Here is a 25368-nt window from a genome sequence, read left to right on the forward strand (position 1 = left end):
TCTTCTCTCAGGAAAACCCAGAACGCCGAGTGGCTTCTGATGCCTTTTGTGTGCGTTTGCATGTGCAAGGAAAACACCTTTACACTGTGCAGGTCCATTAGCTTCCGCTGCAGGAGTGTGTGCGTGTGTGGGGGGGGGGGGGGGAAGCTGCATTTAGTCTAAGCTCTGCTGTGAAAGGTGATACTACAACTCTCACACTCACGCCCACACAGATACATTTATTTATATGTGCATCTATATTCATTTTTGCATCCTTGCGTTTCTACCGTCAAAGCTTTCAAATATGTCTCACACCCATTTACATGATGTAACTGCATCTGTAAATAAACAGAATAGTAGAACAGTACGAAACGCAGAGGCTGCACTCCGGCGCTAGGCAGCTCCCTCTTTTCCCTTTTTCGTTATCCTCTCAGTTCCCCCACGCTGCCGCAGCACCATGTGTTCAAACCACAACTTCCTGACTGAGCTGCGAGCCGATTGGCCCAAAGTAGTACATACCCCCGACACACCCACTCTGAAGCGCTTGCCGCGGTTGCTGGCATTAGTTCCTGGTCTTAGTGACTAGGCAATTAGAGGTTTGTATCTCTGTTTAGTGACTGCACACCCATCCACACACACACCCACACACACACACACACATATTCACAAACACACACACCCATCCACACACACACACAAACACACACAAATCCTAAATCCCAAATCCCCCCATGCACATTAAGAAAAATACACCCACCCACAGCCGCACTAGTGGGAGAGTCAGCGCATTAGTGAACGTCCGACCTGGACAGAGCTGCAGAGGACGACTGCCAGGAGTGACCGGCTGTGTCAAAACACACAGCTCACACCTACACGCTGTGTTTTTACTCCGCTGGCCTTTCAGCGAGAGGCCCTCAGCAGAGCACCTTGAGGTGACGTGGGGTGAGGGGACAGCCACCCTGGAGAAAAGCCACCAATGATGTACAGTTCCTCTGGAACCAAGCAGCAGGAAATAAAAAACCCGAGCTCATTCCTCGGGGCCAAAGTAGTGTTTCCAGCCCTGTGGCTTTTCCAAGAGCCGGTCCTTTAAACCGCACACTTAGCCAATTCTCAGACCACCTATAAGAGCTTTCCATCTACACACCGCGCTCGGCCACTGATGTATGACTGCGGACGCGAGATTGAATGACAGTGAAACGCCTGCGGACACAACGGGAGGGGGCGATAGTAAAAGAAATATGTTCTAATGATCTGCTAACATTAGAAACCGTACGGTCTGGGAAACGTGATCCAGCTCGCTCTGCTTCGCTGTCTGTCATAAAGGCTGAAATTAAATTAAAGAAATGTAAAACTGCAGTTTCACAAAGCGAGTAAACACAAGGCTGAAATAGCACATGGCTCGCATTGGGGGGGGGGGAATTCCAGCTGTGCCTTTGTGATGGACAACCGTGGAGCTCCAGAAAACCTTGGACCTAAATCCGGCAATAATGAATGAAGGGTATACAGGATAAATGGACCTGCCTCAAGAAAACCAGACATTAAAGATTATAAAAAGGTATTAAATGTGTTTCTTGGCACTTTGCGATTATAACTTGACTCCGTATGGTAACGAATCCGTCAGCTGCTGTTAGCTCAGGTTGTTTGTTGTCTTTGTGCCTCAGAGAAACGTGATATAGGGTAAAGTTTAAGGCTATAATGCACTGAGCAGAAGTCCCGGACGCGCTGCCAGGTAATGATCCTAATCTTTCCGAGCAGGAAAAGCTCCAGAGGTGGTGAGAGGGGGAGCGGAGGGAGAGCACATAGGTGGTAGCACAGCAGAAAGTGGCATTATGGGTAGCACGGGGGAACGGCCATCATCGATTACGGCAATTAACAAGAGAGGAAACGAGTCTCGCTCTTTCTGCAACGCTGCAGAGGAGAAATGAAGGAGAGACGGAGAGAGAGAGAGAGAGAGATAGGACGGCAGGAAAAAGAGAGAGAGAGAGAGAGGGCAGATGGACGGGAAAACATAAAAGGTTTAATGGAGAAAGGAGGGAAAGGAGAAGGTGAAAGAGAGAGAGCGGTAATTTAAAGGAGATGGGTGGGAAGGACGAGAGTTAAAGTAACGACAGGAGAGGCAGAGGATGAAGGGCTCTGCAGCTCTTTGAAGCCGCTTGCATTTTATTTTAACGTCAACACGCTAACCGGCATGAAAATGAAACCGTTCACGTGATGACGCCAAATTAAATGCAAACACATCCGATAGTCGTCCACATGTTTAACCAACAAGATCAAAAGCTTGAGAATTACCTGGTCTGGACGGATTCACTGTAGAATTGCAGACGACGTTAGCTTCTCTCATCGGGTCTGTACAAACGAAGCCGTGTCAAAATGGCCGTCTCCCTCCAAATTCGGACGAACGCCACGATCACTCTGCAAGAAAAGAAATGAATCCGTTGTTATTGCGATTCAGAAACAGACGTAGCTGCATTAAAGTGAAGCCAAAACATCTTGATCGCCCCCCTGGTGGCTGGCTGCAGTATAGGTCATACACCAAAGTACACGCGAAAAAATTAAATTCTGTCACATTATGAAGCTCTTATACGCTGATGTTTGTTCAAGAGTGAGTTTTGCTGATACGTTATGATTTAACTTCACTAGCTTGAAGTAGCTGCGGCCAAATTTTGGCTTAATTTTTATACAATGGGAGGAAGTTGAGATATTATGAACACGTGGATCCATTTGTACATGTAACTCTGGTTTTACTTTATTTATTTGACTGATTGCTAACCGTACGAGTTATGTTTCTTGCATGCTAACAAATTATATCAATCGCTGAGTCAAAGCTCAGAAACAAGAACCAGGTTGAAACCTTAAATAAAGCATCATTAACATGTGTTTAAATTATGCTGCTGTAAATCAAAAACCCTCACGTTTCATGTTTCCCCCAAACTATTAAAAGTACAGTACTTTTATTTCTCTATCAAAGTATTTCACCGATAAAGAATAAAAAAACAAACAGTGCAGCTTGGTGCCGTGTCGCGCACTGATTCATTTAACGAGCCTTGAAGCCACAACCGATTCTTTTTTAGTTTCAAGACCTTGTTTTATTTCTATAACTCACAAGGCTACTGAGGCCGCTGCGAGGCCGGGAATAAAGAGAAGAGGAGGAGGAGAGGAAGAGGAGTGGTAGGGAGAAAAGAGAGAGGGATGGAGGAGGGGGGGGGGGGGGGGGGGGCAGCAGCTCACTGCGTAAACCCAGTCTCTGGAGGAGTGTGTGTTTGTGTGTGTCTGTGTGCATAATGGTGGTAATTATCTGATCAAACAGAAAGACAGTGGTCCGGGCTCATGCTGTGGGCGGGCTCCGATAATCCACATCATTAGGTATTTGGTGGATATGTGGTTTGTATCAATGTGTCTGTGCATGTGCATCATTTAAGTAAATGAACTGGGCTGTTGAGCTCAGCAGGAGACTGCAGCCGCCGCGGAGCACCGATCATCCTCTCTGATTCTGTTTTTAATGTTAATGCAAAACTACCACTGCAACGCAAGTCAGTGGTTTCACACAGTTTGCATTAAAAAAAAGAAAAGAAAAACGTGTGAGGGGCTTTTATGAAACAGACGTCTGCTTCTACTGCAAACAAAGTATTCATGTCATGCAGCTTCTCACTGTTATCGACCTCCACTCCACCAGAAAGACCCAGAAACAAAGAATACCAAGAGCCGAGTCGTCAGAGTCACAACGTCCCCCGACTCGACTCGGAGTCTGGGTTCCTTGTTTCACGCCATCCGTCCATATTTCATTATAATATCTCATGATGACACTAACTCTGATTCGAAATACACCTTAAGATCTCTAGTTCATCCCTCGTTTTCTTTTAAGTAGCTTTTCAGTTGGACAAATCGTCCGTTGTCGGCAAGTTTCCTGAGATCTGAGATGAATTGTTTGTCCTGTGGGGGACGGACCAGCCGCTCGCCTGTCAAACAGAACAAGGCCCTGACTGCCAGTTAAAAAAAACGCAGACTCTCAACTTATATAAAAGTGCAGTTCTGCCCCGCGCTGTATCCCACTGTGCAGGATAAAAGTCCTCTCGACGTGTTTGTGTCCCGAAGCTGCCACGTCCCACATCCTCCCTAATGACATTTACGAGCTGATTGATGGGACAATGGCCAGGCAGCCGTTTGTGTTCACGTGTTGCAGCAAAGAGCCGCCGCTGCTGCTCTCTGTACGAGCGCCGGTCACGTCACCGGCGGCCGAAACCAGACGAAATACTGTTTACGCGGCGGAAAAATAAAAAGTCTGAAAAAAAATAACAACTTGAAGGAGGAAGAGGTGCAACATGATTTGGCAGCAACACAAAGATTTCTCTATGCTGTCGGCCCTAATGCCTTGAAACACAATATTTGTCCCGATGCCATTTTGGGATAAAATACAGTGTGTGGATATTTACATTCTGACGTACTGGGGAGCTGTATAATGTAAGAAACACACACACACACACACACACACACACAGACACACACGTAATGCAGACAGGCCCTTGTTTCAGTTCCAGCATCCCTGTGTTTCTGTTTGTGGAGTGAGTGAGATGATGATGGGCAAGTGAGGAGGCGCGAGACGAGCCAAAAGATAAGCGGCGAGAGGAAGTGGACGAGTCATTACACTTGACACCAGCGCAGTGGGAGAGCGAGCGGTGGGGGGGGGAAGGGAAGGCTTATTTGTTCTAGTTCATTATCTGATGTGATCGCGCTCAAAAGAGGGAATTTTCTGAAGACAGCCGCAGCCGCTGACCTCAATGGGTTTTTTTTGGGGGGGGGTTTTGAGGAAAAGCTAAACAAAACAAACAATAATTACCGCACGATAAATTACCCACGAGGAGTCTGGCAGGGAGAGGATCCTCACACAGATGAAGAACTGGACAAAACCTCAGCGTTTTTATACAGATTCATCGACGCAGGGAGGAGACGCTGTTTGCAATTATAGTCGGAGGATTTTTGTCCAATTAGAGGCAGAGACTCGTACGCGTGCTCTTCACAAATGTTTACCTGCAACGGAAATAATACTATATTTATCCACAGATCCCCTGAAAAACAAAGAGCCGAACCAATTAACACATATCAGCGTTTATGATTGCCAATTATGTTCTATGCATTAGGTTGTAGTTGTGTTTTATTTACTGCCTAACATCCGTATTGGAATCCGTCCCAAAATCCATATCAGTCGGGTTCTACTACGAACAAGATGTACCTCATATTCCTTATTCCTAAAACTTCAATGATTGAGCCAAACTGTAACAATGGGGGGACACGTTTCTTCGTTACCATGGAAACAAAAGCTGTCCTGCTGATGGAAATACTCACGAGGGCCCGGTTCAGACCCGGTAGAGATCCCATCACAAGTGGACGAGTTCACGCCTGACATCAGAATGCGTCTCCGGTGACCACTCGTGATCGGATGTCACTTCCCCCCATAAACACCTACGTCATTTTCTGTTCGCTAAGACCAAATGACGTTGATTTCAGCCAGTAGAGCTACGGTTAAAGAAGACGTACACCTATTAATAACTAGTGGATGAAATGGTGCAAAACTCCTGCACAGTTTTCAGCAGCAGAGCAGGAAACGAGCACATAAAACCCGGGACCTTTAGCCTCGGAGTACATTTATACAGTATATGCTGTATGGTGACATGATGCCAGGCTCGGCTGCGAGGGGGCGAACATAACAGCTCATTAATGCTAACAAGCTCTAGGAATAGAGATTTTTTTTTTTAAAAAGAGCCAGTATGAAGAAGGGACAGTTCTGGGCGAGCTGACGTCCCCCCCCAAAAACAAATCAAAATGTCACAGGGCAGATGAATGAGTCTGCTCTTCAACCTGCACCAAATAGGGGCCTCGCTTGTGTACGACAGCTGCAAATAACCACACTCACTCACAAACAGCAGCAGCCATGAGGTGCGGTGGTCAGCCGCGGGGTCGCCGCCGTATATTTTCTGCGCTAATGTATTCGATCTCTCGTTAAAACTTAGACATTGCTCACTTCAGTCGCCGGGTAGCGCGCACGCCGGCCCACACAGAACACACTCTATCCCCGGGCCAGACTCACTCACTGTTTGCCAGGAAGAGCGGGTGTGTGTGTGTGTGTGTGTGGGGGGGGGGGGGAGCCGGTGATCAATGAGCTGTGGACAGGATGGCATCGGACAGCGGGTTAGTTCAGCTGATAATGCTCCGACAGAGAAGAAGCAAAGACACAGTCAGGCTGATGAGGCCACGATCCTCGGGGTGTGTCTGAATCCTCTGTGGTTGTTGCAGGAGCGATGGGTTAAACACACAGACACTGAGCCACTGCTGCTGGCTGTAACCCCCCCCCCCGCATGCCTGTGTTTACGTGGGTTTCTCAGGGGTGTGTGCCCGTCCGGCCCACGTGAGTTTGAACCTCGGTGTTATTGTTAATTTTGGCTGAGCTTTACATTGTATTTTTAGCCAGATACATATATACTGTACATATATATGTATATATATAAATGGGAGTGTGTGTTTTAAGCTACACTTATATGAGGCACTTGTTGGTTTAAAGATGTGTTACTTTAATATTTCCCACACTCACTGGCTTGTAAAACACCTGAAACTGAAGCAGTCACACGCTGTGACAGACTTAAAGTCCCACATTGTTCCATCTGAGGGACGTTTAGCTGCTGTGATGGATGAACGTACACAAAGTGTTTCACAAGACAAAAGTATGCAACCAGGAAACCAGGAGATATGAAACAGGAAATGTATGTTTTCTGTTATTGAGCCCATTAATTTGATGGATAGATACAAGCACTGGTTGAAGCCCTAAAATTGTTAAGGCCTATTTGACATCATGGTTTCTAAAAATAAATATGTACAAAATGACTGATTTGACAAATCATCAGTCAAGTCACAGAAACATGAGACAGATGGTTTTGAAATTGGTAATAAGCTCATTAAAAATATTATTAGTTTATAATATTAGAATGTTTATTCCCATCTATATCTGAGTGTGTGTGTGTGTGTGTGTGTGTGTGTGTGTGTGTGCTGCCTTCGCTTGCCGTTACTGTGTAAACCTTCGCAGGCATGTGTGTGTTCTGCACCGTCATGTGAAAACGTCGACGGCGAGCGGCGGCAGCGCCGTGCGCCGTCATCTCAACACATCTGCAGTGAACGAGCGTGACGGGGGGGGGTTTCGGGAAAGTGGGCGTCGACGCCTCACCTCTGCAACGACTCGATCACCCTTTGAAAACTCTTGAAGACTGAAGATCTGTGAAGTCACCGGCAGCAACAGTAGACACATATAGAGTCTCACACACACACACACACACACACACACACACACACACACACACACAGTGAATAAACAGCGTCTCTGTCTGACGTGCGCTGGAACATCTGAAGAATGTCAGACTGTTCCCACGATGCCTCAGTCAGACGGACTTGATCTTTAACGCAGCTTATCAAAAACAAATTCCTCAGAGCTCGGCCATGTGAGCATTAGTGTGTGTGTGTGTGTGTGTGTGCGTGTCTGTCTGTGTGTTTGTGTACATTAGTCATCACTAGTTCCAATGAATCGAAAACAGAGCAGGTGCGTGTGACCAGTTTCAGAGGAAAATAAAAGTCCCTGAACTGTGTGAACAAGTGTTTACTTCTCACACAAAGTAGAAACCTCCTCGTTCCTTTAAGGAAACACTTTACATGCCCCTTTAAAAAAAAAAAAACTTAAAAAGAAGGGTACTGTAATTATCACGCTGAGGCACAGAGAGCCCATCAGGTCACAGGAGTCCACAGCCTCTGTGTGTGTGTGTGTGTGCACGTGCACGAAGGCACTTGTGGAGCTGCAGACAGTGAGCACATAGGATGAGGGAATGTATAATGGGCCCTGGCTACACTGGCATCCTTCCTACAGCACGGTTCACCGAGTGCACACGTCCTCAACTGCAGCGCAGATAACAAATCAAGCGCCCCGACGTCCTGTGACAGTAATTGCTGTTTTCTTACTGCAGTTGTGCCCGTGATGCACCGCACATCTGTGGGGGTTATTTGGGTAATTCGCCTCATTGTCAGTGACAACACATCCGGCTTTTTAAGAGGGTAAGACAATGAGATCGTGTAAAGATATTAAATGTCGTTTCCTTTTTCTACTCTCATGCACAGGTTGTATTTATAGAAAGCTCCGCAACTAAAAACAGGTCGCATGTGAAATGATCTTCTACTGTAGTGATAGAAAGAATTAAACAATGATTTAATTAGACGGTTAAAACTCATAAATATCACCTCACGGTCGCTGTGAACATCGATGGAGCCGAAGCTTCTGTCGTGATCCATCGAGTTAAAGCACTAAAACTCCACGTCACTAATAAGCCTGAGACCCTCCCCTGTTTCCTAGATGCATCACCATCTGGCTCAGTGTCACAGACGTGAGTTAAGAGACTTTCTCAGCAGCTGTGATATTAAAAATCCACAGAGGAACATTCAGGCGGAATAACAACTGAATAAGTATAATTTCTGCGCTGCGGTTGTATGAAAGAGGCAGAACACAGGTTTGACCATTGAACAAAGTCACATGATCTAATCTGTGAGTCCAAGTGAACATTTGTGCCCAATTTGAAAGTCTTAACTTAACATCAGTCCCAGTGAATGATTGAGCCAGATTTAATGAAACGTGTGTGTTCCTGCTGCTGTTCACAAGACAAGGAGGTCCACAGTGACCTTGACCTTTGACCTTCCACAAACAGACTCTCATCACTTCATATTTTAGACCAACGAAACCTTAGTACCAAATTTGACGAACTTCCCTCCGAGGTGTTCTTGAGATATCGAGTTCACAACCAGGGAACGAACAGACGGACAACTCGAAAAACATACAACCTCTGACCCCTGGTACCTCAGAGGAACAAGTGAATGATAGAAGTGTATTGTGATGTGAGGAGGGATCAGTTTTCCTCCAGATTAATTCAGCGGTTTGCATCTGAAGTCCTGACGAGATCAACTTCCCTCTGTTGTTGTTGTTGTTGTGTGACAGCAGCGGACGGATGAGACGAAAACGCTCCGAAAAACATGTTGTTAGAAAGACGGTGTTTGTTCGAACAGAAAAAACTTTCAATAAGCGGCGTTCTGTTCCAACTGCTGACGCACAGATTACACATCACTGGATTTTTTCCAATTTCCCTGCTGCTGTTGACATGGCTGCCTCACAGGCTCTTACTTTACTGCGTGCGTGCAATTAAACAAACTATATATACACATGGCAGCATATTACATGCACCCACTAAAAAAGGTGCATGTTACACATTTTCTACACACATGTGAGTGCACGTGTGTGTGTGTGTGTGTGCACTGCAGCAGCTATGTCAGCAGCAGTCCTGTAGCACCAGGTGAGATTTACGAGGTGTTAAGAATGCTTGCCTGTAGCCCAGTGATGGGAGACTGATCCCCCCCCCCCTCCTAACACCCCACCTGGCTCCTACTTAAAGACGCACAACGACACGAACAGACACACATTCACACACGCGCACACACACGGCTGTGCATTTACACACACACATGCACATCAACCCTTGAACCTTTAAGTGTGAGCCTAGCGTCTGCACACACCCCCGTTCCCGCGTTGAAAGACTCACTTCCTGTGGATAAACACACCTTCTCTAATATCCCAACTACCCACAGTTCCACTGCCTCCACACAGTTTCTCTCTCCCCACGGACGAAAGCTCTCCTCCCGCTCTTGAGAAATCACGCACGTCCTGGCCTTCGTCTAACCGGCGAGCAGGGAGATAACGTCCAGCTCGAAAGTGGCTGGAAAGGTCGGAGCCGGTGACTAGGGAGCACGTTTCTGAGCTTTTACAAGCACCATGAATCACCGACACTTTACGGGACGACATTGAAGACGCTCTCATCCCCGACAGAAAGTGTCCAGTTGCATTTTCTTTTTTTTTTCTCTCTCGCAGTTGCTAACAATTCTATAGCTAAAAGTGAACGCAGGATTTTTCACCTCAATTATACAACGTAGACGTGGCGCCTCGAACACGTGAGCGGAAACAAGCATGAGGAGAGTCGTGCACCGCTGTGAGGGGAGAGAGGGAAACGGGTTGGCCCTCGATGTGAGACTTTTTCTGTCTGAAACACAGGTTTTTAAAAATGGGGGTTGTGTTATATTTCAGAACTGTACAATTATGTGTTAATTTATTACAGCAGATGTTCTTCCCTGAATGGACAGACACTCTTTTAAAGGTCTTTCACAGAGTGTTGCATTGTGGGTTGTTGTAGCCTTAAAGGGAAATTTCACCCATAAGTTTTGGATGAAGTGTCTGTGTCACACACACACACAGACACACACACACAGACACAACATTCTAATTAGCGTGCTACAGCTAAGTTCTCCTGGTTGTCGAGCCATGTGAGTGACGACTCCAGTAGCAGCACACACACGTTTGTGTCATACGCATTAGAGGTTTCTCGCCTCTGGAGTTTCCTAACGACCAAGACCGCGGTCGTCCTGAGCCGTTTGAACTGCCGGCACCGGGGAGAGGCCTCTACTCATACGACATCTCAGTTGCAATAGTGTGTGTGTGTGTGTGTGTGTGTGTGTGCGGGTGAGACAGCCGGGGCTGAAGCATGCGTGTCTGAGGACATAGAGGGACAGGACAGGAAGGGGGACGTCTATGAATGGACTGACAAAGTTTGGGGTGTTAGTTTCAGTATAGATTTGAAAACGAGCGCAGCCGTCGCACCTTCGATTAGATGGTGTTAACTTCTTCATATATATATAAATATTTAAGTACAATCTCTTTAATGTAGCTCAGCTGGTGAGAGTTTCAGAGTTAATCTGCATTAAAAGAGTTTTCTTGGTCACCTTTAACCTGCAGGAGTCGTTTAAGGCTCGTGTAAGAAGGTGTTGTGAGGCTCCTGAAGCTCTGGTGCAGGACGACAGTTGAAAGGGTCAGTGAAGCGACTGACAGGGTTGGAAAAAAACGATCTGGATTTCTTTCTTTCTTTACAATCCACCGGCTCACAAACGCAGGAGCCCACTGGGATTTGTTCCCAGTAGCGTCCCGACGGCCATGTCCGACTGTGAAACAAGGGGAGAATCTGTCAAACGGCCAAGAATTACAGCTGTTCCAGATGATGAGCACGAGAAGGGAGAAAACTTCTAACTGTCAGAGGAAAATATAATGAGTCAGAGAGAGAGAGAGAGGGGGAGAGAGAGAGAGAGAGTCAGAGAGAGAGAGAGGGGAATCTACCCAATGCAGTGACTCAGTCGGCTGATTGTGGACAGTGAGATGTAAACAGACCCTTTTGGAAAGCAGCCGAACACTGTTGCATTGTTCGCACAGTTATGGGAGGATGAGAAAAATTGCAGTTCCATCGCTGTTCACTGTAAGTTTTGTTTTAACAGTGTTGTTGTGCATGGCGTGCAGAGCGATCACTCAGAACAATGTGAATGTTTACTTCACCTACTTCTTCGTGAAGCATATTCGTCGGCGGTGAAATCACAAAAACATGTGCTGCATTTTTTTTTTACCTCTGCCAACGAGGTTATGTTTTCATCTTTGTTTTTGTGGTTGTTTGTTTTTTGATGGAAGGTCGTGACATGGGTTGTGAATCTGGTGCAGATTCGGATCAACAGGGTTGGTATCGAGGTGTGTGTGCGATTCCGTGCAAATAAGAAATGGATCAGTTGGATTTAAACGTGGATTCATAGGAGTAAAAGCCTTTTGTCAGCCACTGGATGGTAAGAAATAAAGATTAAAAACCTGTAGCTACCACCAGTGTGTGGCTAAGAAACATAACGTGGCCGCGGCTTCTAAAGCCTTGTTTTAATTTAACTTGACTGTTGGGCCTTGGCGGTGGTTTTGCAATTCTTCTTATAAACACTGCCTCGATAATGGTCCAACAAAATGCATACCTTCACCGCGCACACTGCCCGAGCTCCTCGAGCAAACCCAAACCTGATGTGCACATGTTGCTTTGATCGCCATGGCAACACGCAAGGACGAGCAAGCGACTGGAGATGACACCTCGTCGCTCGCGTAACGATGAGTGGTATTGATACGTGGATGGATGGGGAGACACAGTGATCACTTCCCTCGGTGCTCCGTCAAAGTGGATTTAGCTCTTGTGGTGACTGAAGCATTTACACAGGATCGGTTTAATATCACCTGCGTCCAGCTCCCACATGCAGCGCTGCCTGTGACTGACACCGGTCCCCTTTGGTCGGCGCCGAGCACCGCGCCGTTAAAGCCTTTCTCCACAAACATCTGTCCAAACAACTCTGGGGGTTATTCCGTCTCACTCAGCCCGAGCTGCGATGCATTATCTGCCTCTGCTGTTTCCCTAATGCTGCAGGGACTTAGAGCAGGATTAAACCTCAATTATGCACTTCCCCAGTCCCTCCAGCTGTGGGAGGGGAGGAGAGAGGAGGAGAGAGGAGGAGAGGAGAGGAGAGAGGAGGAGAGGAGAGGAGAGAGGAGGAGAGGAGAGGAGAGGAGAGGAGAGGAGAGGAGAGGAGAGAGGATTGTTTTACATATTTTGTGGAGAGCCTTGGAAATGAAGTCTTTAAATTCAATCGACATATGGCGACATCATTCCAAAGTTATTTCAATTTCCTGCCTTTCAGATTTCTGTGGAGAAAAACCTCTTACTTAACCAGTCTTGTCATTAATAAACATTAGACCTCACAATATATCATAACAAGCGAGAGGCCCCGAGGCCCCGTGTTGACTATATGCTGCAGGTATGTGGCTACATCTGCACTAAATGAATAAGCAACTGCTCCAAGATTAAACACAAAGTTGGATTTCGTTTCTTACCTTGAATAAAAGACAGAAAAACATGTGTAACTTCCCTCTGGAATACCAATCACGTCTGAATAATGACAACTTGAATGCACCGCGTTCACTCTGTTATGTGCCGAGCCGCTGAGCTGACTAAGACGAATAAGGAACGAGCTCATTACAGGTAAAGTAATTACAGTGTCTGACGGAGGCGATGGTCTAAACAACTGTCAAATAAATCAGAGGTTCACGTTTTTAAAAAACGAGCTCCGACCTCTCGTCCCTCTGACAAATCAAAAACTTACAGTAATCAATTACTCTGATTAATATTCCTGCTGCGTCTCCTGCTGTGCGGCTTGTTTACATGCAGCAGCAGCGAGGAGGGAGGAAATAGACGTATATAGCATCAGGGTTTGGTTTGAGACGTCTGAGGGGAGCGACCAGACATAAATATACCTGAATAAACTGTACATACATTAATATCAACCTCATAAATAACACATTATATATTATATAAACAGGCAAACAAAAGTGTTTCCTTTACATGCGTCTTAGAAGTGACTCACTCACTGTGTTTAGTTTGTTTAAAAGGAGAACTGAAGCCGACATAAAGCTGTGTTTACATTTCTAACCAAATGAAAAAGCAACTGGAAACAAGTTGTGACAGGTCATCCTCTTTTCAGTTGACATGGCAAACAACTGCTGCTTTACATATCCGGCAGCTCCGCAGCAACGTTCACACTCATCAGCTTTCTCCAGGGAGAACGCGGGGGGGGGGGGGGTTTCATTGCAGTTGTCTGTTTGTTTAAGGCCAAAGATCCAGGATTTCTTTTTACTTTCATTAACATTACCAGACACAATATTTGTGAATTTCTCAAGAAATAATGCAAAGATCTGTGAAGAGCTGGTATCTATGAACAGGTGACATTTAGTGTGGACTTGGATAATGATCCAGATGTATAATATTATTTGAAATCCTGTTTTACAGACTTAGCGTTATATGGTGTCTTCTTTTTATTCTTTTATTTGTATTTATTTGCTTTTATGTCTTCCAGCTCGGGTCATATTCCTGGATACCTGGTGAATTTAGGTCCAATTCTTAAAATTGAAATAGTAGCTCTGTTTTGTTTGCTGCTAAAAACTGAACCATGCTGTTTCTGTTCCTTCTGCTTTCTGACACAAGTGGTGAACAGTCGGTTTTGGAACTTCTTTTTAACTGAAAACAGAAACCTGCTGCCAAAATCACTACAAGCAATGAGACTGAACCAAAACAGAGAAGTTTCAAAGAGCTGAAACTCACTCACTGGTTCTATGGCCGCTTTGAGGCGCTGACCGTGAGTCTGCTTCAAGCTGATCCAGGACTGGCCACAGGCTGTTATTGTCATTTCCACTCATTTCCTGTCATCTCTCTACTTTTATCGACATCAAACGCTCAACAAAATGTTGGAAAATAAACAAACATACACAAAAAAAAACAAAATTAAGCCTGGCAGGCAAAGCGGAGGGCACAAAGAGGTCAGCTCAGCACCCCCGCTCACTCACAAAGCTTACATTCGCTGTGAACACAAGGTAATAACTCAGCGTGACCCAGATTAGCGAAGCATGTCAATATTTTTGATGAAGTCGAGCGCCTCTAATTTAGAATGTGACAGCTGGACCGGAGTCAAAACTGTGTTTTTAGTGTTTTTTTTTTTAATGTTTAAATACAAAGTTAAGTTTCAAAATAGGATTTTTGGTGAGAACGGGCAACACGCTGCCCCCGTTCCCATTTGAAATGACGCCCTTGTAGTCCCTCTCGCACTTCCTGGTTCTAAACTGTAATTGCAGGAGGTGCACAGGGCCGCGGCGAGAGGCGAGCACATGGGCGCGCTGCACATGTGACAGATCACTGTGCACAATTAGGGAATGGAGGCAGCGCGAGAGATAAGGACGATGAATCATTATACAAACAGCAGCGACTCCAAACCAGCCGCTCGCTGACTCTGTGCCATGTTCGCACACATAATAAACATAATGTACTAAACACACGGGCAGACGGGCAGAACACAACCTACCAGGCCTATTCAATGTGTTTGTGTGCGGTTAATGATTTCCCCGGGCCTCCTGCGTTGTGTGGTCCGCCTCGTCTCCGCCCTGGAAGAAATGAAAAAGAGGATTGTCAGGGAGGGTGAGCAGCTGAGACACAGGGTGGGAGGCGGGGGGGAGGAGGAAAGGGAGGGAAACAGCATATAGAAAACAAACAGGGCCATACAGTACAAAGGCCAGCGAGGACGCCCGCCCATCCTCCCCCTGAAATCCCCTCTGCCCTCGGCCCTCGTGCTTTTCTTCTGCTCGCTTTCTCTCTCTGCCTCGTCTCTGTTGACTTTCTTTACCCTCTCCTCTCCTCGACTCTCTCTCCTCTCTCTCGACCCCGCGACACTTTCACCTACTTTGAAGACCTGGCTTTTGTCCCCCCCCCCCCCCCCTCACTTAACTGCTCATTACGTGTCATCCTTTCCTCTGCTTTACATTTCCCCCCCTCTGTTGTTCTATTCATATCTCCTCTCTGTCTTTTCCTTCCCTCGCTTGTCCCTCCACACCCTCCACCCCCCCCCCCTCCTCTTCATGTGAAAGTATGGCTTTGTCCTCAGGAGCCTTGGTGTGTTTACCTCACAGACACACATGAAGGACAAACATTCATCTATGGGCCCCTGTCACAGTCATGTAATGATTGGTGCAGGGACACGCTGCTCATGTCGGCCACTGGAGACTTTAACACTTTAGAAAGCACGCAACGCAAACCGGTTTCAATTTGAACATAACTGAAGACATGTTGCAAAATCTTGCTTCCCTTTCCAAGAATGACATGAAACATATACATTTTTTCTCAATTTCTCACACGAACAGGGGACAGGGATATTTAAGAAACTTGGCAAATAACATTAATTTGCTTATTTTCCCAGTGGCTGCTGGGTTGTACCTTTATATTTAAGCGTTTTTTAGATATTAAGGGTCTGGACCTTCTCCGGACTTTGGCCTTTCACATATGAAGAACGCAGCAGGAACATTTCTGGAACATTCAGGCGAGGGGGTGGAGTCTAGTAGGAAATTACACATAAAATCTCGTTGTTATTCTAAGTTGACGTCTTCATCTGCGTCTTCTACGTGAATGGATCCTCTTAGATTATTACAGTTGTTCTAAATTAAATGTTTAATAGAAGCTACAAGACGTCAGTGACGAGGGAAAACTCTGTGGTTTCAGTATAATAATGTAAAGTCAGCTAAATGTCAAACACGCTCTGCTTCAATACAACTTCAGATATTCTATTAAACACTAAATGAAAAGCCGATTGTCACAACACGTCTATTCTCTGGTGAGGTTTATTAAAAAAAAGTACAGCTTCTGAATGAATAAATTATCAATTGGCACGTTAATGAAAAAAATCTCTGCTTTCATAAGCACTTTATCGGTGCTACAATTCATTATGGTTCGTCTCTCCATAAAAAGTGCACACAGACGGTGGAGCCCACGAGCGCTGGTGGGCACGCTGACCACAACCGACAGCTGCTCAGCACACAAACACAGAGAGGGAGATTTAATGAGACAATATCCAGAAAATGTGAGAGACTAAGAGAGAGGAAGGAAAGAAAAGCAACTAAGCTGAAGTGTTTTTGAGTCGGCGGAGGAAAGAGGAAGCTGTTAATGTCTTCACGGGTCCACTCGACCACGTGCACGTGCGCACGCTCGTCGGTTTGTCTAGATGTGGCCACATGTGAGATTAGGAAGTGATTTCTAACAATGAGTGTGTGCTCACGTCCGGGCTGATATCGGTAAATATAAGATTAACCCTATGTGAGAATAACAGGGTCGGTCCACGGGGGGGATTTATACAGTGAGATAAAATAAACCAATCCAACATTTAGAAGATGGTTTGTGCCAAGGTTTGGATCTCTTTAACATCTGGGACTGCATTAGCTCATTTCTCTGCTGCGAAATCACAGAGCTGATTTATTGAAACCTTGGGCTTTAATATGATTGTGCATCAGCGTGATGACCTTCTTGTTCAGTCATTTCATTTACCTCATTGCTCACTTATTCAAAAACAGCCCTTCATGCCTGAGCAAGTCCACAGGACGCAGGCAACGGCTTTGGGAGATTTGAAAAAAGAAAATGTGGAAATTCTGCGGTTATTTGTTTCCATTTCTCAAGTTGAGGAAAAACAGGTCAAGTTAAGGTCACATGATTATCGTCTTCCGGATCTGTCGACTGAGCGAACTCCGTCTGCTGAAGCTTCCACACGTTGTGGTTTAGAAGCTTCACGGTAAGTGGAGCGGGATTTTTCTATTTTTCAATTACAAGAATTACTCTCTTTCTTTTGGGGCGATTACCGTCTCCCCCGAAGTCAAGACTGAACTGTCATCAAGTTTCTTAAAGAAAATGGCTTCATACTGCGATTATAAATAGCACACACGTATACAAATACAGCGTTTCCCACAGAATTCATTCAATCTATGGCGGATGCAGAAACATGTCTCTCACGCTCAACAGATTCCGAGAGACAGTTACACCGACTTCAGAGGGAAAGAGCTCATGCGTGGGAGAGAGAACTGCGTCGCACGCCACTCGCAGCTGAACCTTTAAGGTTTGACGGTCTGCACCGACGATAACTTAACGGACGGCCGGGCCAGTGAACAAGCGAGCGTGCTGCAAATAGCACCGCACACAGCGATGCACTGCGGTAACAGAGCAAAGTCAGACATGGCTAACATCGTTAGAAGAAGACATGTCAAGGAGAAGTTCAGTGAAGAGACAATAGCACCAGTATCCTTTGTGACATGTGTGTTTATACGTGTAAATACAAGGAGCGGCTGCACTTGATGTTTGCCACATGAAGGGAACGCCCCTCGTTCCTGGATATGAAGAATATATCTTCCTGTAGAAATGCTGGAGAGAGGATGGTGGGATGGTGGGATGGTGGGATGGTGGGTGGGTGGGTGGATGAACGGCAAAGAAGAGACTAATTCTGCTAATAGATGAGGCCGAAGGTCCGACACCGAGTTGACACAAGGGGAATCTGGGCCGTGAACATCTGTGCAGGGTACGACTGAACTGAAAAGTGCACTGAAGGTCACATGTGCCACAGCGGCACCAGATCCACTGACTGAAGACAACACGCTAAGATTGGAGGGTCAACTATTTAGCCCCCTGCGCTGACAGTCTGTGACAGGGGCCCACTCCCATCCATCCTCCTACTCTGGAAACATAAGGACAGAGCCCGAGGCGACGGGAGGGGGCCGTGACGACAGAGACGCATTGCTCTGGGTCGAGCGTCTTTGGAAGAGGACGAGCTTCAAAGTGAAGTCTCTTCATTTTGCTAACTCCTCCGAGCAATGCTATTACCGCTGCCAGCAGGGCCTTCTCGCCATCCTGCTGCCATGAATAGCTGCCTTTGTCTCAGTGAAATTCCACTGGCAAGTCTTGAATTAGCTGGAGGGCTCTTCCTCTGCAGGCCTGTGTGGGCAAAAGAGACAGGGCACAAAGAGAGAGAGGTGGCTCACTGCGAGGGGAACCGGGCGGACAATGAGGAAGCTCAACGGAGGAGCAGTCATATGATGCCCCCCCGCTGGGCCTAAAACTAACTAATAATATAATTTGAGTGTTGTGAACGGAGGGGAGGAAAAAAGAGGTTTTTAAGAGTGAGAAAGAAATTCAGGTGGTTAACCAGCGTCGGGCTGTCGGGACCCAATGGGAATCCTCCAGTTGGCTGAACTGCACGAATCCACTATTATGTCTTTTATTAATGTGAATTTAAAGGGTTTTTTTCCAATGGTTTTACACATAAAGGTCAATTAACTTGTCAGATATGAGAATATTATTGACAGTTGCATTCTGAGGGAGAAGAAAACCTGTTAATATCCCCTTGAGTTCGAACAATCCAGTGATATCAGGGTTTGGTGGCAAAGAGGTAATACTATACTCCCAACATATTTAAAAATAGAAATGGTGTCCATTTCATTACAGCACAATATGCACATATATAATATAATGGAGCATATTTTCCTTGTAGCCACATTTGAGCTCATATTTATTTTGTTAACCACACTTTTTAGAAATAATAGCGTCATTTATATAAATTATACTTGTTCCATTGGATGTGTGAGCTCACTGCTGTTAATATAAATATATTTCTTTACATATTATTAATAAATATAACAATTCAATTGCATTCACTGATCAAACATTTAACTATTAAATGTTAAAATAAGTCAGATGGAACATCACAACTGAACTGTAGCCCCCCCCCCCCCATGGCAGGAGACAGTATGGCGGTGAATTGGCGTCGCCCTCACAGCCTTTGAATGTGATTTTTAATCAGCTGGTATTACTGTATATTAATAGGAAAGTTGGGGAGGGGTCGGGGGGGTTATTGGGATCAAACATTGGATACCATGTGATATAGGCTCCAATGTAAGATGCATTATGGGAGATGACCTATGCAGTGTTTAGTAAGCTCACATACTTGTGCTATATTTATACTGACTGGACAATATATAGTGTATCTAAGCTGATCCTGCTGCAACGTGAGATCATGTTCCCCAGTATGTGATCAGGGTCTTAACCAGTGGTATGACCTATACCAGTCTGAGGCAAGGGTCACACAGTACAAGCAGTACACAACTTTCAGGATGGATCTACTTTTTGGTCTGACCTGAATCTTCATCATTTAATGCTGCTGCCCACCAGCAGGGACGTTTTCCAGTCGAACTAGACTCTGATAGGATCCATCAAACATCGACTGTCTGATTATTAGATGTTTATCTGACCGCTCCTGTCGTCCAACTCCGACAATCACCACCACATCTTTACAATTACAACGGGGGGGGGGGAGACTGTAAAATCTGCCCCTGCAAATACTTTCCCCAAGTTCCCGGGGACAGGAGTTGTGGGATGTCATTTAAACCCCCGGAGGAAGTGTTTTCTGAGCTGTACAACACCAACAACAATCATTAGCTGAGAGAGGAGAAGGTTGTTTTGTGCAAGTGTGCGACTCCTCTGCCTGCAAGTGAAAGTACCACCGCCGAGATCTCACCACAAGTCCTAAGACAGAAGCAGATAAAGTCTTCCCACTTCATACGACATCCAACCCAAAACATCTTGAGGGTAAATTCTGTCCATGGGCCCCAAGTTCACCAGTACAGCCCCTCTCTGGTGGCAAATGTAAGGCTTTGAACTGCTGGCTTGGAGGGGGGGGGGGGGGAGATTCACAGGCCTGTCAGGACTATGAACGATGGTGGGTGGAAAAGATCAGATCCTGCCTTGCTGCTCTGCCTTCGGGGAGACAATCTTCTGACGACGCCGACCGAGGCTCAACATGGCGAGTCCTCCACAGCGCTAGATGTCTGGGGGGGGGTGCAAAATGTCATTTTAACATGCCAAGGCCCAAATTACGGCGGTTGCTTTTCGCGGAGACAACATCACAATCGACGATTAGGTGGGCGAGGCACTTTTAGACACATCCAGAAATAATCTCTCTCAGAATGCAACTTTTAAAGCAACTCGTGAGGTCGAAGCTGAAGAGATCACAGCTTAAATATACACTGCGATGATTTCGGTCGACTATTTATCTCCGCTGGTTGGAGGGAACCCCTGTAATTTAAAGATCTAACACATCTACTTTGCATTAGCACATTGCATCATGGAAATTCTTGCGGTCTGGTGTGAAGCAGATCCCCTGTCAGTGGCTCTGCTGAGTTCACATGAAAACAGGGCTCCTTCTCCTTAGTAACACTTCTATCTGTAATCCTCCTCGTCACCATCTTCACACTCGCTCCTCCTCCCATGACACTGAACATTGATCCATCTCACTGAATCAAAAACAAGCAGTAAAATAGCCGTAATATCCGAGAGCCCATTCTTACTTTGGGAAGAGGAGCATAAACAAACCAGTTGCATTAAGGATAAAACACTATCAAACAATTGCGGCAATTCATGAGCCTCAGTGCCAAGCAGCCTGAGGGAGTGAAGAACGACGAGAGAGAAACTCTTTCATTGTTAAAGAGAGAGAGAGAGAGAGAGAGAGAGAGAGAGAGAGAGAGAGAGTGCATGACATCGACACTGCATCAGTCAGATTCAAACGTTAAGGCTCGCTGGTTTCAGTTTTTTACACATTCTCAAGATGCATTTGGGTTTAAAACTCTGACTCTAAACACAGTTTGCGTTTGGGTGAGAAGCTTGTTTGGCTAAATATCTGCATTAGTGTGGACAGAGCGTTCACAGATCTCTCTCAGCCATGTAATCGGGCCCCGTTCCATTCAGTTCAAAACACAACCAGACCCAAAAACACATTGTTTTCAAGTTTCAGGCCGTTTCTCTTCCAACTTACGCACAAAATGAAATTGTTTTTGCACTGAGCTGTGAGAGCTGCCAAAACCCAACCATGCCCACCACAGTACCGGGGCTGAACTGGAGCTAACACAGCTAACACTGATTTACAGATCAGACTGAGCTTAGTTAAAAGGGCAAATTAAGTATGTTGTGCAAGGCCCCCAGAGTGAGAAATGATAATTAACTGAATGTACATAAACAGGCCACATCGCCGTTGAGAATCTAGCACATCATTTTTTAAAGGATCGGACGACTGCACCACTTTATTTAACTAATAGGGGCTGAGATCCCGTCTCCGAGATCAAAAGGGGGGGGGGGGGGGGAGTTATTAGCAAACAGGCTGATTGTGCAAAATCTAAATTTCCTGTGGTATCAGGGTGTTCCTCTGGTTGTTGGTTAAACTGGACCTCTCTGCCTTGGTTTGACTCGGTGGGGGGGGGATACCTCCAGCGAGGTGTGGAGTCACTCTGGAATGAATATCATGTCGTACGTCTGCGGTTCGCGATGTGCGTCAGTGCTGGGATCATCATCATCATCCCAACACTGCTACACACACACACATGTAAACATTGCTTACGGGAAATCTGCGCTGCACATCTGGAAGTGATGCGCGTTGGGGACATCGTTGTGTTTCAGCCGTTTCACGTGGCTCAAAACAAAACGTGTTCTGGGTTTGAATGCGTTCTTCAACCGGCCTATAAAGCTCGAGATGTAGCCCCCCCCCCCCAACACATCAGGAAGCAATTCTTCAAACATGTGCAATGAATGTAACTGTGGATAAAACCAGTTATTCACACATACATGGACGTGCATGGCCAAAAGCCTGAAGTACAGCGAATGTCCTGAGGCCGTCTCTATCTATTAATGAGAAGGGACAGGAAGGCAGAAGACAGGAAGGGGGGGGGGGGGGGTGTAGCCACACGTTCATACTGTCACTCCAAGGGTGGTTGTTTGGTCCCCGTGAAAGACGGGATTCAACTATATGAGCAGCCATAAAATCTCCCAGCGCTCTGAGGAAGATGAGCAAAGGAAGATGAGAGGGAGGACGGCGAAACGGAGAGAGAGAGAGGGATGACGAAGATAGACAGACAGTGAGAGCGAGAGATCGAGGAACACAAGGCCCCCGTTGATGGGACGCTAAACAGCTGGATGGTTCAAGGCGACGGAAAGTAGGGGGAGGGGAGAAGGTCATGGCGAACAAGGAGAAGACAATGCAACAGGGCTTATCAAAATGAAAATTTACTGTTGGTATGGCTGCAGATAGATTTCCTCCGGTGCCCTCGAAGCTTTGCATGAAGTATGTGAGGAGAAGGAACAGAGAGCAGCGTGGAGGAGGATGAGGAGGACGCGGCGAGGAAGATAGAGCGGGAAAAACAGGGGGTTCTTTATAAATTAAAGAAATGAGCAGTCGTTTGCTTTCTTGAGCCGTGCAAACAGGACAGGATTCATTCATTCATTCATTCTGGGAGCGAGCGACAAAAATCCATGGACATCTGCATTCAAACCTCATTAAGCATAAAGAAGGCTGGACAGGCATAAAAGATGATCTTACGACCACTGGGCCCTGCAGATAATGAGTCCATTACGTTAATGAACGTCCCAAATGTGTGGTCGATCCACGTAATTACCATCCTTGAAACATTTTCTATTATGTTTCAGCCCAGAACCTCCAGCGGATCTGTTCCTCGGCACGTTCATCCTTTATCCTATAGTTTCTAGAAAACTGTTAATAACCATCACATACTGGCTTGAGCTATTATAATTTGCCATGTCAGACCATGGGCTGTATATAAAGATGGACTAAGTGTCTCGTGTTGCTTCTGTTGTACAACAACGACGCGAACATATCACTGGTCGTGTCATTTGGAGCCAGAGGCTGTGAAGTGGAGATTACGTCTTAAAATAAATTTGGCCGCATCAATAGTGTAGACACTAGTTTCCTTAATATTTCTGATTGTTTTCATTTCAGTTTCATGGATTATTCTCTTAGAAGTTGGTAAAAAGGTCAACAAATGTCATAATGTTAAGAAAGTCCTGGATCCGCCCCCTGATCTGGATCTGTGCCCGAGTGCTTCTTCCCTGACCAGTACCACATCCTTCCACCAGGTTTCATGGCCCTCTGTCTAGGAAAGGTCAAGGAAATAGTGGGACACATTATCCTCTATAGCTTCTACTCTCTGATTTCTGTTTGCATTAAAGATAGAAGGTGTTAAGCGGTGAACCTTAGACGTTCAGCTGCATTTAATGGCTTTTACATTTCTATACGTGCAGCTGACATTGACCTGTAGGCTTCTCTTCGCCCGCAGTTGTTAAGTACAGTGAGCAACACTGGCCCATTATATATGTGTTTAAAAGCTAACTTGACTCCTTCCCATCTGTGCAAATCACACATTTGTTTATGGCCCAACAATAAGCTTCTCTTTGCAGAATGTCGGGGGGGAAAAGGAAGGAAGAAGCTCAACAGGTGCACAACAACAGCTGGGCCCCACCAAAGCACAAGACGTGCATTAAATCAGCCCGGCCGCGGAGCCCCGAACAGAAGCTATCATCGTGGAGGCTAAATGCGATTAGTGTCCAGTGGTAATCTAGGGCCTATTCATTCCTGCTTAGAGTAGGTGACACATTTGATTCAGAGGATTAGTCCACCTCTCCTCACAGTGCACGGGGAGGGGAAATCAAAGGGCCAACATTAGGGGAGCAGGGGGAAAAAAGGAAGGAACTGGGTGGAAGAGGAGGAAGGGATATCAAAGAAACAGAAAGGGGAGCAGGAGCCATGAGCCCAACACTCTTCCATAATTAAAGCAGACAGTTCCTTTGTGCAGCCATGTTATTAACATAACCCAGCACACTGCAGGGGCCACGGCTGCGCAGGGCCCCTCGGTGAGTGCCTTCACAACATATGTGACGAGGATCCGTGAAACACAAGGAGCTGTCTGATGCAGCAAATTCCACCACATGACGAGTTTCACATTTAAAACTTCACCAACTGTAATTACATCGGTCTAATTAACTTTTTTTGGCGAGGAGCACACGATGATTTAAATAGATGCATTATCCCCCGACAAGAGAAATAAATATATCCTTGCAGCAATCACATGCGTGTCCAAAAATGAACCAGAGGAATTTAGTTTCCAATTTTGCAGGCATATACACATTCAGCCTATTTATCTGCTCCCCATTAAAAGTATGTTTTATAGCACAATAAGACACATTTAGCAGTTAGTGGTTGGGAACATCAAACCAGCAAACCATGTGACTGACCACATGATGCCACATGTCGCTCTGGGTCTATTATCTATGACTGTAGCCGTCATCCGTCCCTCTCCCCCCCCCCCCCCCCCCCCCCCCCATCTGCAACCGTTTTCACCACCCAGGCTCGCATTTAGTTTTTAAATTAAAACTTTCCTCCTCCACACTGCACGAGTAAAAATGACAAAGAGCTGCAGGCAAGTGCACGGATTCACACGCTGCTCAACGTGCAGCCGCTGAGACAGTGAAGGCTGTCACATAGCTAATCGAGGTGGAGTCGTCCCAGAGTGTCTCCACCTGGGCTCAAAACAACAGGAATCTAACAGACACCTCATAAAAACACAACCAAGGTGGAATCACACCACAGCAACAGTGTGAAGCTGAAAATATGAACTACACATGTTGAATCAGCGATATAATGTCAAATCAGGAACCGGTTACAGATCTTGACATTCGCCGTTGTTATTACTTACACAACGTCACAGCTGAGATGCAACAATAATCCAAAACACACACAGACTGAGCCTCATGACGCACAGATAAATACTGGCACATCTGCACTTTCATTCAAATGTCAAACAGCTCAATGTTTACCTGCCGGAGAAAGAACAGCGATGAGTTGAAGACGTCTCACACGAGAAGACAACCCCTTCAGTGTGGCCGGAGGACACAGGGACGGAGAACGAGCCTCTGACTGTATATTGCCGTATTGATTATTCGTCCCGACCCCCGTGCACTCTCATAAACAATGACAAACACACGACAACTTGAAACACGTCCACCTTTTAAATCTCTATCAGGCCGTCAGATAATCGGAGGGACAGTCGATTGTTGTCTTCAGTGCTCGTCTGTGACTTCTGCCCAGAAACAAAGCTCGTATTCCAACTTCATTTTACATTTCACATTTCACATATCAACAGGGATAGGAAATTAATTCTTACCCAAAAGGCTTATCTGCATATAGAGTATTAAAAAATTATTGCCGGCTCTGCAAGTGAGCAAATCTATG

At 45.9% G+C, this 25368-nt stretch overlaps 1 protein-coding gene across 4 annotated transcripts in view; it reads right to left on the reverse strand.

The window, feature by feature from the left end:
- Positions 1-25368, reverse strand: part of LOC117752968 (thyroid hormone receptor alpha-B) — a 125442-nt gene that overhangs the window by 59457 nt on the left and 40617 nt on the right. For all 4 annotated transcript variants that reach the window (XM_034570724.1, XM_034570723.1, XM_034570721.1 and 1 more), the window contains exons 3-4: positions 14800-14878; positions 2269-2391 (exon numbers count right to left, since the gene is read on the reverse strand). The gene's annotated coding sequence lies outside the window, so the exon portion shown is untranslated. The remainder of the gene's footprint in view (positions 1-2268; positions 2392-14799; positions 14879-25368) is intronic.

Source organism: Hippoglossus hippoglossus, chromosome 19, assembly GCF_009819705.1.
Source record: "Hippoglossus hippoglossus isolate fHipHip1 chromosome 19, fHipHip1.pri, whole genome shotgun sequence".
Taxonomy (NCBI): Eukaryota; Metazoa; Chordata; class Actinopteri; order Pleuronectiformes; family Pleuronectidae; genus Hippoglossus; species Hippoglossus hippoglossus.